Consider the following 12,713-nt stretch of genomic DNA (forward strand, 5'->3'; position numbering starts at 1 on the left):
CAGAGAGGCTGTAGGTGCCCCATCCCTGGAAACATTCAAGGTCTGGTTGGAGGGGGGGTCTGAGCAACCTGATCTAGTTGAAGATGTCCCTGCTCACTGCAGGGGGTTGGACTAGATGACCTTTAAAGGTCCCTTCCAACCCAAACTATTCTATGATTCTATGTTTTCTATTACACCACACACACTCCAGCTCATGAGGTGGAGCTGCAGCCATGGGGGCAGCTAGCCCTGTAATATTTGTTGCATATTTTACACCTTCTCCTGAATCTAGGGCAAACCACAGAATAATCAAGCCCTTGATTTGCTAAAGTGCCTTCCTAGCTAATTTAGGGCTTCTTGACACATTGGCTTTTTTTTTTAAGAGCCTCTTGAAAAACAAAATGAATTGCTTAAAAAATTGAGCTAATAAATCCTCCACTTCTCCACTCCTCCTTCCCTGGCAGAATTTTACCTCATTGTCCATCTTTCCACTAGAGATGCACTCTCCCTTTTTTTACTATATAGATTGCCAGAGACAAACAGAATCTGCCCCAGGGCTTTTCTCCATTCTTCTCCCCTGGGTTGCTTTTCTATCTCTTGCTAACATGCTGTATTGCCTTGTACCATTGACTCCTTGATAGCCCAGCTCCTGTTTTATCCCCCGCTCCCTTTAGGTCTGAAACACACCATTGCATCTGCTCCACATGGGGTCTTCCTCCTGCTTGTCTATTAACCTACAGCTGTGCTGAAGCTCTCATGCACACACATTTGACAGAGCTCTCATCTAAACAGGATCCACTTGCAACCACGTGAGCTGGATCATTGCCTTGGTAGGTGATGTGATGGGGAGATGTGCACTGCAGTTTTCAGAGAAGTTGGGGAACTGAACAGTACCCAGAAAGACAAGTTTGTGCTCTCGACTTCAAGTGTGCTTTCACTCTGTGCTTTCCCTGCCTGTGAGTCTGGCTGCTGGATTTTACATCCCATTCTCAGATAAAATGTTCTCAGTTAACCTCCAAATCTCAGGCTGCCTTGAAGGGTTGCCCTGCTCACACTGCGACTCAGCAGTCTGTGTTCAGATGTGGCTGACCCAGATAGTATCAGCAGTCCCTGGAAGTCCTATCCTGAGCAGAGTGGCTGGAGAGGGCCAACTTCAAACAGAGGCCGTCTAAGGCCAAGAGATGGACACAAATGATCCCCTGTGACTGTCAGGACAGTCAACCACAGAGCTCTGCATTCAGTGTCCAGCAGGCAGGTAGCAGGATGCAAATACAATGAGGATGCTTACAGTGCCAGCTGGGCTAAAATCCCTCCCAAGAGCATTGGGTCTGGTGAATGTTATTGGATGTATGAGGGGAAGAAATCTCTGCCTTCCTTCTGCCAATCCCATGTTTTGTTTAAATGGACAAATTCTGTTCTTGTGAGTAGACGTTAAGGGGGGGAAAGCATTTCAAGAACCATCTAAATAACTCAGTGATCTGAAAAGAAATTAGATATCTGTAACTACAAGAAAATGCAGGTCCTAACAGATCAATATACTGCCCCTGTTACAAAAATCAAGGGTAACCACAGGCCATCCCTTGGGCTTGGACACTATTATTTGTTTCCATTGTACAAGTGCTCTCAGATATCATACCGCTCTGTTGTGGCTGCTGGCCTGCTGCAGCTTGGGAGACCATATTGGAAATTCGTAGCTAGTCAGTGCATGGAGCAGCCTACTCCTAGGTTGTAAAGTTGATTTTATGCTGATGAATGGCCTGTCTGTGGAACTGGGAAGAAGGTGCATTTTTTTCCTATTTTTCATATGACTGAGCAGAACAGTACCTTGGGGGGACCTCAGAACAAAATTATCATAGAGAGCCATGCCCAGAAGTAACACGAAAGAAAAAAAATGCATGCAACACTGTAGGCTGTAGCACTGAACACTGCCTTGGGAGAAATAATCCTAGCACTGGATGACTTATTGTGGTCAGCCGAGATTGCTTTGTCATGTAAAGGATGCTGCAGAAATTGCAGACACAGCATGAGGCTGTTGGATTACTTCAGGGACTAGGGAACTGGTTATTAAAGAAGGTGAGGGGAAATTGTCCTTTCATTTCACTAAGACTGGACTGGGATGGATCCAAAAGGTTTGGGTTCAGGGTGTGAGCACAGCACCCTTTGTCAGCCTCCTTTGAGATCAAGTCCTGTTGAAGCGATGGCCCTTTCCTTCTTGTGCCATTGACACAGCCTCAATTTACCAAAGTAAATACAGAAGAAATGCAAAGACTTTCTACAGTTAACTAAAAGCTGGTCTGTCAAGGAACTTACATCCCTGCTCAGCACTGTTAGCAGTCATTGGTTTTCTATGTAATTGCCCTGTTTTCTAACTCCATCCTCCCAGGCTGCTGAAATGCTGTTTCAGAGTCTGGCTGCTTTCACTTAAGTTAACTTGGTAGGGAAAGCACGGTCACAGGACTGTCCCCTCTGGTTAATTCTCTCCATCACTTACACATATCACCTGTAGCTGGGAGCAGAAGTGAAGTGTGCTCCTGGCTGGGATGGGCAAAGATGAGAGCAGAGCCCAGCCCAGGTGTAGTTTTGCTCTGTCGCCCCGAGCACTGCAGGTCTGAGCAGTGCTCTGATTTAGCTCAGGGCTTCCCGGGTGTGGAGGTGGTGCTGCGTGTAGCCAGTTCAAAGATTTCTCCCCAACATCCAACGTAAGTCCATGCTGGGACTGTGGGGGACCCTTCTTCTGGGGAAGGTGGGCAAAGGGACTTCAGGAGAAGGAAGTGTGGCTGGGAGGGATCAGTGGGACCCTGGGACAGGACGGCCATGGTGAGGACGGGAAAGTTTGGCGGGGGAGGGGATCTGTGATGTTCAGCTTTGATGGGGGGAGTGAGCAAGAAATAGCAACATAAGGCCTGTGAGGGGTGGGGAGACTCTGGAAAGATTTGGGATGAGTGGAGTTCCTGTCCTTCTTCCAATGCACAGCACCCGCACAGGACCTGCAGGCACTGGTTTGACCCATCTCCAGTGCTGCAAGAAGCTTTTCCTCCCCCAGCATCTCCTACTCACTCTCTGCTCCTCAAGGGCTGCAGGGGAGGGAGAGAATGGAGGAGAGAGAAGAAGAAAGACTCATGTCGGGGGAACCAGAAGGAGCAGAGGCAGGGACTGGCCCAAGCCCTTTGCTGTGAACCTTGCAGCCCTTCTGACACCGCCTGAGGGAAAAGCTGTAGAAGCAGCAGCTGTCGCATCTCCATGCTCAGGTGGACCCATTGCTCAGACACAGCAGCAGTGCCAGAGGGTCTGAGAATACATGGCCCGGATGTTCTGGCTGCTGGAAATCCCATCGGTTTTGGTAATCCAAAGAAGAGGTCTGATGCCCTACACAGCCTGCCATGCTAAACCTTTTGCCAATCCCTAGGGTCAGCTCTAGCCCCTAAACCTGACAGAGAAACTAGTGATGTCCAGGCTTAGAAAGTGTGTTGAGATTGTGAAAGTACTCATGGTTTTATTGCTGCTATTATGCTTGACCCCAGAATGCACCTCTGAAAGAGGCTCTTGTTTGGCTACGTTGGAAGTCCTAAAGCTTTCAGTGCCAATTAATCAACCTGTGAAAGTTTGCTATTGCTTCATATTTTGTTATTAATCTCTGCCAGGCTGGGTAGTTAGGTTTCCAGTGGAGTTTTGCTAAAGCTGACTAGTGAATAACCGCTTCACTTCATGGACAACTTTCAAGTCTCAAAGTACTGACTGGCTGGAAAGAAATCAAAACCAGTCAGGCAAATTTTTGAAATAAAATAATTGTGTTAAAGTGGGATCACATCCTGTATTTTTCATGTCTCCTGGTCAGCAGCACACTAATAATGGGTAGAAAAAAACCCCTACTTCATTTCCTTCCATGCCTAGTTCAGGGTGAGGTTTTTCATTCAAGGCCACTTAGACTCAAAGAAGAATTTGAACCTGTATTTCCCAAGTCCTGGATCAGAGCTCCAGTGAATTCACTATCAGCTGAGCTGGAGAGCTCCCTTTCTTCAGTCTCTGCTATAAAACTTTGTCAGAATTGATACGCCATGAGAAAACTCTTTGGCTTTGACAATGCATTGAAAATGCCCCAATTCCCTCTCCTTGTGATTTTCTTGGTTGCTTTTGCTTATTTGGGTTTTGTTGTTTCAGGATGTGTCAGCGCAGTGTGCGTCTGTCTGGGAAAATAGAAAGAATATGCTGGAAACTATGGATTGCTCAAAGCCAGCATTGGCCACAGCTTTCAAAAGCTTTCGTGTAAAGCAAAATGTGTTTGTTAGGATTCAGGAAAACAGGTTTCCACAGCCATAATCAGATCCTAATTTTAACAGAATGCTTGAATCGCCAAAGGGAATTGCACTGTATTTATTGATTCTGCTTTGTTATGGGTTTTGCGGCTTTGTAAAACACTGCATTTGGACGCAATGTTCAGATGTCATAAAAAGGCTACATTACTCAGCAAAAGGCCATGGCTGAGGAGCTTTCAGAATAGTAGTAGAAAATTTCACCAAGAAAAGCTGTTTGTCCCCGAATTTGTCCAGCCCAGGGAATAATAATGCCTGAGCTTCTCCAAGGTCCCCTGAAGCAGGCACAAAGAGACCTCCTGCTCCTGGCGATGGCTGCCCCAGTTCCACCCCCAACACCCCATACCCTGCTAGAGATATGTGCCTAATTGCAACACATATTTGGGGTGGAACAAATCAAAACATAGTTGGGAAAAATCCCTGTGGGCAAAAACTACACCCACTTGGATCTAATTTGGTCTAATTTATGCTTCCACTGAGTGGGAGTCACAGGTAAAGCTCATGAGCTGAGTTTTATAAAGCTTTTCAGGCAACTCCAGGTCCAGTTAAGATCTCTGTGGGACTTTTGAAAGTCTTTAGACTCCTAGGAAGTTTCTTAGAGTCTTATCTGAAGACAGCTGCATAAGAATGACAAACAATTCAATTCTAACCATGACTTTGCTGGTACTTCTCTAGCTAGCCTTGAGCAACTCACCTTACTCTGGTCATTTCTATTTCCATACCTGTAAAATGGCAATAAAAGGTATCCAGCTGTCACAACTTTGCAAAAGGGTAATTAAAGCTCAGGGTAGGATATTAAAATGGAAGGCACTATATGTTCTAAGCACTATTATATCATTATTCAGAATAATTTTGTAATTACAATCCATAGATTTTTAAGGCCAACAGGGACGATTTCCTGATGATCTAGACTGAATTTCTCCAGCCAGAGATCGTAGGACTTTACTCAGTAATTTCCATCCACAGCTCCAGAAGCTGAAGTTGAACTAGGGTATGTCTGGTGATACAGCAGGAACCATAGCCTCTCTAGGCTCATACCAGTTACGGGGGGCTGAGTATCTGTCAATATTATTGAAGATTTCTGTTGTTTCTGTCTCATGGGGTTCATTTTCTGTTTTCGTATTTTGCTGACTTCTTTCACAACATTTTTCTTAAATCACTCTTGAAGATTTCAATTTCCAAACAACAACAAACATCCCAAAACCACATGCATAACAACATGTTTTGTTGATAAAAGAAAGAAGGTTATGATGAATAATGTTCCTTTTGTGTTTGTGTAAACTTTTTGATTAAAACATGGCAGGGGAGAGAATTGTCACCAAATGGGCAATTCCAGTGATGTTGACAATTTTTCACACAAAGTATATTTAAAAGACAAAGCCTAGCCTAATGAAAACATTTTTCATTAAAAAAAAAAAAAAAGAAAATAGAAGAAGATACAATGATGCATAGCTTAGGATGTAGGTGAACAACTGGTCCCCACTGGCCTCCAACTGATGTAGCATCTCGCTCTCCACATGCAGCCTCTAGCTACTGCCCTGGTTTTGCTCGGCCACTGACCTGGGCACCAGCAGCAGCTCCCCACACTGTCAAAGATGAGCTGATCATTGCTGGAGACCAGCTAATGTGCCTCTGTGACTGGTGACAAGGCTCACAAAGGCTTCAGAGGCAGAAGTTCTCTCCACCACGGAGTTCACAGCACTAGCGCAGCCCTTTGCCAGGTCTCTAGACTTTGCTCTGCGGGAGCAGCTGTGCTTCCAAAGCAACAGCATTGCATATCTGATTTTAGATGAGAGGAGCAATTAGTAATTAAAAATAATAATCTTGAAGTGTCTGAGTTGTACTTTCCTTGATTGCCACATGCACAGAATCTTAATTCCACTGATAAATCTTGTGCTTTTGGCTTTAACATACTATCCCAGAGCAGGCTGGAGTCTGCAGCCTGGGTTTTTAGGTGGCATGAAGGATCTCTCCCCATGCCTGACCTAGTACTTCTCATTCCCCCTTGCCTGGAACAGTTATTTGTAACTCTCAGAGGAAACGGTGCATGACTTTGTTGCCAACAAATTGTTTTAAGGAGAATTTTAACTAGTTACTCACATTTTGATCCCAGGGGTTCCTCAAAGACAGACATTACAGAAAACCAGTTTGTAGGTGTCGTGGTTTAACCCCAGTCAGCAGCTAAGCACCACGCAGCCGCCCGCTCACTTCGCCCCCACCCAGTGGGATGGGGGAGGGAATCGAAAAAAAAGTAAAACTTGTGTGTTGAGTTAAGAACAGTTTAATAGAACAGAAAAGAAGAAACTAATAATGATAATGGTAACAGTAATAAAATGACAATAGTAATAATAAAAGGATCGGAATATGCAAGTGATGCACAGTGCAATTGCTCACCACCTGCCAATCAATGCCCAGTTAGTCCCTGAGTGGCGATCCCCCCACCTCCACTCCCCCCAGTTTCTATACTAGATGTGACGTCACACGGTATGGAATACCCCTTTGGCCAGTTTGGGTCAGCTGTCCTGGTTATGTCCCCTCCCACCTTCTTGTGCCTCTCCAGCCTTCTTGCTGGCTGGGCATGAGAAGCTGAAAAATTCTTGACTTAGTATAAACACTACTTAGCAACAACTAAAACATCAGTGTGTTATCAACATTCTTCTCATACCAAACTCAAAAACATAGCACTGTACCAGCTACTAGGAAAACAATTAACTCTATCCCAGCCGAAACCAGGACAGTAGGGTACATACTTTGATTTATTTCTCAGATTTTTTTTTTTTTTTTGTCCCAAGGGATTAAAGCATGTTAAGAGACCAGGGCTTGCTTACAAGTTAGTCTGATGGCAAAATGAGTTTCATGTGTTAGAGTGCCATTCTCTGCTCTAGCAGTTAGTTTCATAAAGGTATTCTTGCATCCCTAAGATGAGCTTTCAACATATTTCATATTATTCTACAAAAATAATAAAAAGTCTTTGTAAAAGTGCTATGTCACCTGAACAGATGAAATTTTGCCCTTCAGTGATCATATCTGGAGGCATTTTGATGGACCAAAATGAAGAGTTTTCATTAAAACACTCAGTGATGAACTTTAATGTGATGAACTTTAATATGGTGAAGTACCATTCTTACACCCTTCCTACAGTTACTGTCTCTAACACTGCAGCTCAAACCAAAAATCAGTTTAATTAATATGTACTTAAAACAGATAAGGCCAAATAATGCAGTCTTTGCCTTTCTGTTCTTTTGGATTCAAACTTCAAGTTTTTCTCATCACTGATTCTTCTTCTGGATTGAATGCCACATATAGATAACCTATGAATGGGCAAATTACCTTTGCTTTCACACCTTGTCTGTACATCACTTGAAACTATTGGCAGATGAAAAATTATGGAAGAAGTAGAACGATCAAAAAATGTTATTTGAAGATTAATGATGAGGAGAAAGAATAACATGCTGAAGGTAACATCTTTTATCAGGTCATGGTATATCTGATTGCTGTCCAAAGCCAGGATTTCAGCCAGGAAAGATGTAGGGAGGAGGGAAAAGGTAAAGAAGTTCAATTTCAAATGTTAATTTCAGTACCACAAATTACAGGTGTCCCAGGTTTTGTAACCTTCTCAGATAAAATATATATTCAGTGTTCAGATTTGTATATAGGGCTTAATGATATGGTCCAGACCCCAGATCTGAACTGAACTCTGCCACAACGCCATAGGCGCTACATGGCTCTGGGAGTGAGCAGATCTCCCCTGGGGCTGCATTCAGATGCAATAGGCCGTCTGGCCTATATTTAAAAGTCATATCTCAACTTTATGGGATTCATCTCAACATACTTTTAACCCATGCAAGCCAGGTGCTTGTGTTCCCTCCTGGGAAGGATTCATCCCTGCACTCACCACAGAGGCAGCTCCATAGACCCTTAGACAAGACCACTGCTTTTACCTGCCTAGCCCTCGGTGTGATGAATCCTACCCTCAGAAGCCACAATTCAGCTTTGCAAGTTGTGAGGAGACCTATTCTTTTTTCCTAAATCCAGACTTGTTTCAGAATATGCCTAAAGTTTCTTGCTTTCAAAACTGGCCCACTGCATTTTAGCCTCGCTCTCTGCTGGTCACTAAAGCAGAGCGCAGCAGAGATTTATCTGGCCAGCCACCCCACCCAGCAAAAAAGACACATCCAAAGCATTCCGTGTGCCATGATGCTCACTTCAACACGTTCAGAAATAGTAATATTGTACATTTATTCAGCATCTGCTTGAGGAAAATGCATCTCTACTAACCATCAAAATAAAAAGGCAGTCAGATGTTAACACTTCTCTGTCCACCCCTTTGTTTCAAACTGCTCTAAGGAAGCTTTATAACCATGCTGATGAATGGAGGGTCCAGCACTGAAAAAATGCAAGATAGGCTGTTTTATTTCTTCCTTCATGAGGAGAGAACAGCCTCCACTGAAGCAAGGAAATAGAAAATGAATCTCTGAGGCAGTCATGCAAAATTTCAGACAGAGCCTTACTCGTGTGATTCTGTTTAATCACCGTCCATTTCCCCTTCACTCTTCAACTAAATAATAAATATGGAGTGGCTTTTTTCATTACCATTTGAGCCAGAACTGGTCCTGGAGAAAATATGCAAATAAGGGGCAAGGCTTGAAATCAGTGGGTTTCACTGATTTTAAATGAAAAGCACCTGTGTAAATTTATAATCCAATAATTAATAATCCAGCACCTTTTTATCTTAGAAACTCTCAGGAGTAATTTCCAGATCTGAGTGTAGCACACATCATAAATCCACTCCAAATGATTTTTAAATTTGTCCTTTCCAATTCCGGTTTGAATTGACATTTTGTTCTGGTTGAAGAGGCATCCTCAGACGCCTTCTCCCCTGCAATTAGTTGAGATTAAGCAGTTGGAGAACCAGCACAGCAAAGATCAGAAATGCTCATAGTCACTGATGCTTTGATCATACTGAACAGCAGAACAGCAGTAGGCTGTAGTTTGTGACTTCAAGTTGCATAAATAAATATATCTCTGAGACTGCTTTAAAATGATCCATAGCAGGCTGTGCCAGCAAGTGGACTGCATTTTTTACTGCTGGCAAGCAGCTTATATGCTAGAGTCTGTCTGCAGCTTCAGTGCAAAACACATGGAGCCTCATCTTTTTCTTTGTTCAATATTTATATCCTCCTGCACTACTTAATGACATGCTAAAAAAACCACTAAGTGTGTTCCAGTTGCAGATCTGGATTTATTTAATCATTGTCAATCTGAAAGTATTCAGAGGTTGGGGTTATTAGTATTTTATATAAATGCTACAGATCATCTTTTGGAGCATGTGTGCGGCTATCCAAGTAATGTGAGCAGCCTGAGACAGGCAGTACAGCACAGGGTTTTAGTCACACCCTAGCCGTTGAATTTAATAGCAGTTGAGCAGCTAAAACCCCTTATCAGTGCTGTGGAAGTGTATCCCAGGGTAAGCGTACACTGGCCACAGCTGCCTGAATCCTATCAGCTAATGCCGTCTGCTTGGCTGCACCCTGGGTAGAGCCCGCATTACGGGGAGCAAAGTGTGACATGTGGGCCGAGTTAATATGAGCATTTGGAAACTGAGATGATCTGTGCACTTGCACACACTTCCTGGATGCTTTTAAAAACTTTGTTATTCAGTTTCTGGTACCTGCAGGCCAGGGCTGAGATGCTACAATAACAACCAGACATGGAGTACTTTGGCCTTTGTACTTCCTTTGGTCCTGAGGGAAACTGAGAAGATCAAATAAAGAAATAAAAAAATCAAATAAGAAGACCCCCCAAACTCACAGAACTATTTCAGATCCCTCTCCCCCCATAACTGTTGGCCTATGCTTAAATTGCCCAAGTGCTCAACAGTTGTTTGCAGGGCTGCTGCTTTTTCTTCCCCTGAACTGGCTCCTTATCTCTGTCAGCACATTGTGGGATGCTTTGCCCCTCGCTAGGTAATATTTACATACTGAAATCAAAGTCACATAAATGAAGGGCTGCGTGTCTTGTCATGCAGTCACTAAAATTCCCTAGCAGTTACATGTCCCTTCACATGTATGCAAAATGTAGGCGTATCAACATGGTGAACTGCCTGAAAAAGTGAGCAATCTAGGAGACCAGTGCACCTACAGGGGAGGGTCAGAGCGGGAGCTGAGAAAGTGAGAGGAATGTAGGAAGAGATGGGAAATGGAGAGAGAAAGGTGTAGCAACAGAAAATATTCTTCTAAAAAAAAAAAAGATGAAAAAAAACAGTAAAAATTCATTTTGTCCTGGGGGATTTCCAGCAGGTGGACTCCTGTAGTAGATCTTTATTGAAAGGATAGCATCTGTTTTTCATAAATAGTTTTTGAGCAGTACCTTTAAATGAATTTGCAGAAGAAGGAAGCATCATTATCTTCATTATACCTGCGGGAAAGCTTAGGAAAACAGAACTGATTTGCTTAAAGTCAAACTTTCTACCAGCAGAAACAGCAATAGTCTCTCCAGTCACTCTTCACTGCTTCCCTGGCAGAGGTCTAGCTCTGCTGTGCCATCAGTTCTCAGTGTGTGCAGACGAAGGCAAAGTGGTTCTGCTATACATTTCTTGCTGTTGCTCAGTGAGATGTGTTTGCTAAGCAGAAGTGATCACTTTCTCCTTTTGTTGTCCAAATTTCATGGTACCTTCCCCACAACTCTGTTGTTTAATAATAAAAAATGCTGCTCACCACTGCTTGAAGTTTTTTAAAAAATTAGTTTCCCTGCAGAGTCCCAAGAAAAATATGGACCAGTTCCCAGATAGCTAATCCCATCCAAAGAGCATCCTCTGAACAATGCTGCAGGAGGCATCCCAAACAAAAGGGGTGTACATGGGATCAGCACACATGGCCATGAAAATGCGTGTTGGCACAGCTTAGCAAGGTGAGGGGAGAGGGATCTGAGACGTTTCTGAGACTTTGGCATTTTTGCTTATTGAATTTTTTATTTGTCCATTGGCTTTTCCCAGTTTCCCTCAGAACTGAAGTTTGAGAAGTCACAATACTCCAAGTCTGGTGGTTACTGCAGTGTCTCAGTTTGTAAGGTGCTCTGTGACAGCTGGGCACAAGCACCCCCCCACAGCCCCCACTGGAACACCGCTGCTGATGGGGATGGCAGTGCAATAACCGCTCTCCCCCAAACTCAGTTCCCGAAGCAGCACAAACAAACCCTACAGTATTTGTAAACATTTCGGATATGATGGAGCCTGGTTTTGGGTGGGAATTGGTTTCAACCACGGCCAGTCAATCCAATTGATACCTGGTCCAGCCTGCTGCTGGCACACACATGCCCACCTTAAATTTTAAAAAAGCAGGAAGGAAATGAAGGAATGATCGGTGGGGGCTCAGCCGCCCGTCTGCTGGCAGGTCACAGCTGACTCTGTTGTTCTACACGTGTTTGCTACCTCCGCTAATCCCAATGGGCTGAAGCAATTTATTTTCCCATTCCCTTTTTGTAAACCATCCATTGGCAGCAGCCAAAGTCAATCAATTGCTTCCACCAGAGCTTGCAGCACAGAAAACATTCATACAAAGCAAAGAGGGTAAAAAATGACAGAGGGAGAGAGCGGGTGGCTGGGGAGCCTGCATGGAGCCAGCTGCTCACGGCCAGAGGTTCGATCAGCTCCACAGCCTGTGATACCCCGCTGTTACCAGTGCCAGGAACCCAGGCAGCCCCGCAGCCTGCTGAGGAGCATCACCTTCACAAGCAGAAGTCTTCTGGTCCAACTGAGGGGCAGGCCATCGAACAATACACAGGACAGTTGGAAAGATGGGCAAAGGCCTCATGTCTGTAGAAGCAACACTCCTCTTCCTTGAAAGCAAAGGCCATCATGTTCCTTTGAGCTAGAGGGAAACTGTGTAAGGTCTGCTTCACAGAGAAGGCATCCTCCAGTGAAACCCTCTGAGGGTAAGACAGCGAGCAGACCCAGAGGGTTTCCTTGCTGTTCCTTAGCTGTTCTTTTACAACCAAAATACACAGGGGTAAAGTAACTGTATAAAGAGGGTAAGAGTGATTTTGATAATGAACTTCAGTTTTTCTCTTTTCACAAAAATGAAGCTGAAGTACTTTAGAAATGTCATTATCTTCTGCACTTACCGTGTAGCTGCAGGTCTCAGTTAAGTTCATTGCAGCACAGGACAAGTGAATTAGCTGCTTGCCCTGCACCACCCCAAAGGCAGCTGCCTTCCACTTAAATATATAATATCACTGAAGTGACAGATGGCAATTGCATAAAAGCTATCGGTATGACATAAGGCAGGAGGGTACCTCATTTCAGGGAGACTACAGAGGGAATTTAAGCAAGCAATGAATAACTGGCAAGTTTTGATTTGCTTTTCATCTAGAGTATAAAACTTCAGCTTCTGAGAATTTTCAGTGAAATTTTGTGATAACAAACCA

At 43.9% G+C, this 12,713-nt stretch overlaps 1 protein-coding gene across 1 annotated transcript in view; it reads left to right on the top strand.

Moving 5' to 3' along the window:
- The window catches only part of ADARB2 (adenosine deaminase RNA specific B2 (inactive)), a 327,010-nt gene that overhangs the window by 290,069 nt on the left and 24,228 nt on the right, over positions 1-12,713 (top strand). The gene's annotated exons all lie outside the window — the stretch shown is intronic.

The sequence above is a fragment of the Harpia harpyja genome, chromosome 1 (assembly GCF_026419915.1).
Source record: "Harpia harpyja isolate bHarHar1 chromosome 1, bHarHar1 primary haplotype, whole genome shotgun sequence".
NCBI lineage: Eukaryota > Metazoa > Chordata > Aves > Accipitriformes > Accipitridae > Harpia > Harpia harpyja.